Raw genomic sequence first — 7,677 nt, 5'->3', positions numbered from 1 at the left:
AGTCTATGCAAGTCGCTCTGAGGTCACCCCAAAGTAGTACGGGACCCTTTTCCTAAGTCAGAGCGACTTGTGTCGCTCCTATTAGAACGGGTCCTGTACTACTCAATGGACCGCGAGGGACCGCGACTTGTCAGCCTGAAGGTGAATGGGCTCTTAGGCAAAAAGCTGATGGTTTTGGGCCAGAGGGTAGAAGAGGTGTGTGGGAAAACAAATGATTAAGTGCAGGTGTGGGAAATTAGTGTAAGGATTGGGTTATCAGACTTTATAGTGAAAGTAGACTTCCGGTAGGGTCCTGTTATCTGTGCTGAGAGCTCTAAAGGCCCGTACACAGGATAAGAAAATTTGTAGGGAAATTTCGTCCGATGACCGATCTGTGGATTTTCGGATTGTTAGTATGGTGCTTTCGACAGCCGACTCCGACTTTTCGGCTGACAAAATCCTGATGTGCAGGCTATAAAATTTTTGTCTTCCGTCAAAACAACGTCCGATTTTTGTCTCATTAGTACAGATTTAGACGGAAAAAAATCTTAAGAGCAAGACTAGGCATGCTCAGAGACGAAAAGAACTCCTACAAAGCAATCCAATACATGACATCACTTCTGAAGTAGAATTCTGTCGTATGGGAAAATTAGTATTAAAATAACCTCTTCACTTTCCACATCAGACTAGCATGCCACAAAAAACGAACGTCAGATCGTTGGATAATCTGATTGTGTGTACGGGGCTTTAGCTAGACAAGAACAATGGCAAACTCAGGTAATCAAAAGCTAATATACTGCCAAAATGTTTGAGAACAAATATTGTTCCTATCTATAAAGAATTAATGTGTATATGTGACTCATGTGTGTTATTCTTACCTCCAACAAGTAGAGTTGTCACATTCACAGATATCACTTGCTTGGCATGGGCTTCTTTATAATTCGTTTTACAGAAATATATTCCAGAATCATTTTTCTGAAGGTTGTAAATCAACAGATTCACATTTCTTGCCATATAATCCGATTCACAATTGTATTTATGGGGATTGTCTTTCCATACACAGTCTCTAACAAATGTAGGAACTTTGTCTCCTCCATGGGGTCTTCTGTACCAAGAAATGTAATTCTTTGCATCTTTCAACCAATCTGATATACAGGAAATGTTCGCTGTACCACCAGCTGGAACAAACAGGACATCTTGAGGCTGGTGCAGAACCGTTCCAGCAACCAACACTAGAAAACAATGAAAAGTGACATATAAGCTAATATAATACAATATATTATACTAATACAATACAATACAATATCCAAAACCTTTACAACCACGTCGGTGACAGCCCCAGGTCTCTACTAACGATTGGGATGCGGGGGAAACCGAATCCCAATCGCCTAATTGCTGTGATAGCCTCTGATTGGCCATCCCAATGATCAATCGCTTTATAGCTCTTCCCTGTGCTGTCTTTCTTCTGTGAGGAGGACAAACAACAAACGTGCCTGCTAGTGAGAAGTAAATTTTTTTTTATATACATATATATATATATATACATATATATACATACATATATATACATACACACATATATATATATATACATATATATATATATATATACACATATATATATATATATATATATATATATATATATATATATATATACATATATATATATACATACACATATATATATATATATATATATACAAAAAAATTAATTAACCACTTCTGGACCGCCGGAAGATTTTCCCCCTTAATGACCAGGCCATATTTTGTAATTCGATACTGCGTCATTTTAACAGACAATTGCGCGTTCATGCGACGCTGTACCCAAGTAAAATTGATGTCCTTTTTTTTCCCACACATAGAGCTTTCTTTGGTGGTATTTTATCACCTCTGCAATTTTTATTTTTTTTTGCGCTAAACACAGAAAAAGAGCGCCAGTTCTGAAAAAAAAAAAAACAATAGTTTTCAATTTCTGCTATATAACATTCTCATAAAAAAAATAAAATAAAAAATCTAAATTTTTTAACATTTTAGGCCAATTTGTTGTCTTCTAAATATTTTTGGTAAAAAAAAAAAAAAATAGCAATAAGCGTATTTTGATTGGTTTGCGCAAAAATTATCGCGTCTACTAACTACGGGAAAGATTTATGTCATTTTTTATTGTTTGTTTTTTTTTTACTAGTAATGGCGGTGATCTGCCATTTTTTTGCGGGACTACGACATTGCGGCTGACAGATCGGACCCCTAACTGACATTTTTTACACTTTTGGGGGTACCAGTGACATTACTACAGTAATCAGTGCTAAAAATATGCAGTGTTACTGTAATAATGACATTGGCAGGGAAGGGGCTAACACTGTGCATGATCAAGGGGTTAAATGTGAGTCTAGGAGAGTGGTTCTAACTGTAAGGGGGCGTGGCTTCTGAAATGATCACAGAGACATGTGATCCTATATAGAAGGATCACAGGCGCTCTGTAATCTTTCCAGAGAGAAGGACGGTCAGATGTGTTTACAACAGCTGACCTTTCTTCTCTCTCAGCGGGGAGCAATCGCGGGTGTCAGGGGGCAATTGGAGTTGCCTGCCCCGTGCATAGGAGTTCCCACTGCTGAGTGGGGGTGGGAGCGCACCGACGGCGGCGCGCGCTCGCCTCCTAGCTGCAGGCATGTAACCGACATAGGAGAGCCAAGAGAAAGTTGGGGGTCGTTTTATACGCCGGAAAATACGGTAAAAGGGAAGGCATGGGAAAAAATTTTAAAAATATTAATAAAATCAAATCAAAATATTCTCTACAAATTGAAGAATCAGTACTTTAGAATGACATATTCACAAATAATTATCCTCCAAAAATTCACCAAAAAATTGTCGAAAAGATCAATTTTCCTTATTCCCCAGTCCACTGCACTGTCTTTTCTCTCAAAATCCAGGCGTGCATGAAGCTTCCGTCGGTACAGTGACAGAATCTCAGAGATTCATTTTAGTAATCAGACCAAAGTAATATAGAAGATTTGCAAAATCGAGTCGCTTTCAGTTATATTTATTCTTTTATTTAGTAAGTAGCAAATGTGACAAATCCTGTACTGTAATTGTAAGATCATTCTAAGGAATGTTTTACTAAAGCATGAGATAATGTTAAGATAATGTTAACTTAAATACTTTAAACATTTAATAATTTAAAAGTCCTGATTTTTTTCCATGCACATGATTAGATATTCAGAGTGAATATTTAGATTTACTTTTTACACCTTTAGCTAAAAATCCCCTAAAACATAGAGAGGAGACTTTTTTCTTTACCTAACAGTTTAATCTTTTTTAGTATAGTTTAGTAAAAAGAATAGTAAAACAAATGTTGGCTAAAGACAAATGTTGAAAGAATTTTTAAAATATTTACAGTTAGTAAAAGTAAGATTACTGATATATATATATATATATATATATATATATATATATATTTATACAGTACATATATACATATATATTTATACAGTATATATATATATATATATATATATATATATATATATATATATATATATATATATATTTATACAGTATATTTATGTATTTATTTATTTATACAGTTTATATATTATATAATATATATAATATATAATATATATTATTTATAGCAAGTCAACAAAGGTTGACTAAAGATACATTTTGATAGAATTTGATAGAATTTTTAGAATATTTACAGATAGTAAAAGTAAGAGTACTGAAATATATATATATATATATATATATATATATATATATATATATATATATATATATATATTTATACAGTATATTTATGTATTTATTTATTTATACAGTTTATATATTATATAATATATATAATATATAATATATATTATTTATAGCAAGTCAACAAAGGTTGACTAAAGATACATTTTGATAGAATTTGATAGAATTTTTAGAATATTTACAGATAGTAAAAGTAAGAGTACTGAAATATATATATATATATATATATATATATATATCTATTTATAGATATTTTTTTATACAGTGTATGTATATATATATATATATATATATATATATATATATATATATATATATATATTATTTTTAAAACATATATAATATATATAATTTTTAAAACATATATAATAAACATATATATATATATATATATATATATATATATTTATTTATGTATTTTTTATACAGTGTATGTGTATGTGTGTATATATACACACATACACATTATATATATATATATATATATATATATATATATATATATATATATATATATATATATATATATGTATATATATATATATATATATTATTTTTAAAACATATATAATTTTGCAAAATATGGAAAATATGGGATGATTATAGAAATTTTTAACATGTCGTATTAATGACATGTGTTCTTTTCCTTCGATAACATCATTAATTATCTATATGCTTCTAATATATTCATTAAATTATTCTAGTGTGTACTTTCTCAAGGGGTTCTACAGGTGAAAGTTTTTTTTTTTTTTTTTTTTTTACCTTGATGCATTCTAGGCATCGGGGCTACTCTGAGCAAATCCATTGCACAGAGTAGGTAAGTATGACATATTTATTATTTTTTTTAAATAAAAATGTATCCTTTAGAATCACTTTAACTTTTGTAAAAGCAGAGTATGTATTTTTTCAACTCTAAAATTTTTATTTTTTTTGTTTCTAAGATTTTCATATTCAAGCAAACCTTATAAATCTTAGAAATATATTTCTTGTAACTTAACAAATTATCAGCTGCTGGTATGAAAATGCAAAAAGGTGGCATTCTTTTTTTTTTTTTAGAAAGAAAAATGTTATTTTCCTTCTGTCAGATATCTTTATATATATATAAAAAGGTAACTGTATAAACATTTTTAAGCAATGGCATAACTAAACAATTTAGGCCTAACTATTAAGCTGCATAATGTTATACAAGTTAACAAGTCTACAAATGATATTTGTATCTGGCTGCATATACGTATCTGTAAACTGTATGTGATTTATTATGTGAAACAACTGCTACTCTTTCGAATTATTCCCTTGTCATATCACAAAAGAAGGGAAGCTAGGAAACTTACCCGTAAAGAGAAAAAGAAAATAGAAAATGAAACAAAAATGCAAGTAATTTAACAAATTCTAAGCATACAAGCATCTAAGCATTACAAAGAAAATATAATAAATATGTTTTTTTTTTTTACCTCCAGAAAAAAAGAGAAACTTGATATTATGCATCTGAAGAAGAAGTTTTTCAGATAAACCTTATATTTCTGTATGTACACTGTCCTTATATATCTTTTCAACAGGAAATCTGTGGGTTTGAAAATACTAAACATAAATTTCACCCTCCTAACAATACAGCCCATGGACTGATAAAGCAGATATTCTCTGAACTACAATTTCAGATTTGTTTAGTTACAGTGGCACTAGAGGATGATTTTAGAACACCTAGAAAGTGCCTTTCTAACATGCGTGGTATAGGAACTCCTGAAGGTTGCACCAGTGTCAGGGACCTGTTGGGCCTCCCTGCCATTTATGGGGTAACTGGACCTTACATATATATGATTCTCCACTGTTGGGATCATGGCTTGTATTTTATACAGTAGTATACAGTATTGTGCAAACAGCCGGGCCCCCATTTAAAGAAGAATTCCAGTCATGGTAAATTTTTTCATAGGGTGACAAGTTGGGGTTTTGTAGCTCAGTTGTAGTGCCAAAACAGTGAAAAGAAAGAAGGATGGCGCTCAATGGTGCATATAGAAGAAATCAATATGTGGAAGGTGGACAAAAACTGTCTCAAGTTGAGCCATAGAAGTTTAATAATGAAAAAATAGACATAAAATTGATAATACATCATCCAAACCAGTCTAGGAACCTCCGAATCTCCCTGGGATGCTGTGGGAATCCCTGGTGGTGTTTAGTGGAATCCGATCATATCAGGTGATGCCAGATGAAGAGGGGCAATGCTAAGTAGCACAGACCAACACCGCAATGGTGAACCGGCAACGGAGGACGAACCAGCTCGGGGTCTGTGTAGCGGCCGCACACAGTACCCAGACAGCCGCTTACCATCGCGGCATTGGTCTGTGGTACTTAGCATTGCCCCTCTTCGTCTGGCATCACCTGATGTGATCGGATTCCACTAAACACCACCAGGGATCCCCACAGCATCCCAGGGAGATTTGGAGGTTCCTAGACTGGTTTGGATGATTTATTATCAATTTTATGTCTATGTTTTCATTATTAAACTTCTATGGCTCAACTTGAGACAGTTTTTGTCCACCTTCCACATATTGATTTCTTCTATATGCACCATTGAGCGCCATCCTTCTTTCTTTTCACTGTTAGTCTTGATCATCATCCCATGTTAAGGATTTGGCAGCCCAGGTGCTATTGATTACATCTTACTATAGCCACAACATGGCAGCATTTGGGTTCACCAACCTTGTAGGAATCTGCATATAGGACTAGCGCCTGGACTCTTTTTGTGTTTGTAGTGCCAAAACAGTGAGTTTACTCCATGCCAGAAGTATTCTCAGGGCTTTCATGCCCACTTTTATTTAAAAAAAATTAATAAAGTTCATACAGGTATGTCTTCCCATGCTCACCATCCATACCAATCAAACATAACATGCAGCTTACAGGCTCTCTTGGAAATTTTACTGCTCTAATCAGTACCTCTTGGTCCTCCTGACCATTAGTATCTTTTGGACCTCCTGACCATTAGTATCTTTTGGTCCTCCTGACCATCAAACACATCCCAATGTGCATGCAAAGATGCTGTACCTCAGCTCTGCATCTTTCCTTGCAGCTTCCCAGCTGCTCTGTCCCTCATGCACTCTCTCTCAGGCTCGGGCCTTGGTCTTTCCTTTCATGGACAGTATGTTGCAGATGAGCACCTTTCATTGTTACCTTCATACACTGACCCCCTCGGGAGGCTGGGGCTCTGGGCTATAATAAAGCAAATCTCCTGCGCTCGAGTTGAGTATGACGGAGGAAAAAGGGATACTTCAGACACAAATAGGAAGAAGCCTGTGGTCTTGCTGCCCCCTCAGGATCAAGGGTATCCAGAAAAAACTTGGAAAAAAGACAAAAGAAAAAGGGGCGCACCAACCTAGTGCATCACCACTGGAAGCATTTATTAAAATATTTAATATTTTAATAAATGCTTCCAGTGGTGATGCACTAGGTCGGTGCTCTGGGCTATAACTCTGGCTCTGGCTCTCATATGAAGTCAGCACACACTTGTTCCATTAGTGTGCTTCCTTCTTACAAAATATGGCGTAAACCACCATTTTAAACAGTGGCACGGGCTCGCCCTGCCGCAATAGTTACATTGATTACATTAACCACATAACGACCGCCCACCGAAGATATACTGCGGCAGGCAGCTGCTGCTGGGAAAAGTGACGTAGGGGTACGTCACTTGCTCTGCTGCCTGTGGGGGGCGGAAGCGCGCGCCGCCTGAGGCGCGCTCCCTTCCCCGCTTGTTCACTGAGATCCCCGCGCGAGTGACCGGCGGCTCTGATGGCTGCCGGCCACTCGCGATCTCCCATAGCTGAGAGAGAAGGACAGACGGCTGATGTAATCACAGCCGTCTGTCATTCTCCCTGAAGTAATCACAGAGGCTATGTGATCCTGCTATATAGGATCGTATGTCTCTGTGATTACTTCACAAGCCATGCCCCCCCACAGTTA

The sequence above is a fragment of the Pelophylax lessonae genome, assembly GCF_965119305.1.
Source record: "Pelophylax lessonae genome assembly, chromosome: 13".
NCBI lineage: Eukaryota > Metazoa > Chordata > Amphibia > Anura > Ranidae > Pelophylax > Pelophylax lessonae.
Note: the sequence above shows the minus strand (reverse complement) of the source record.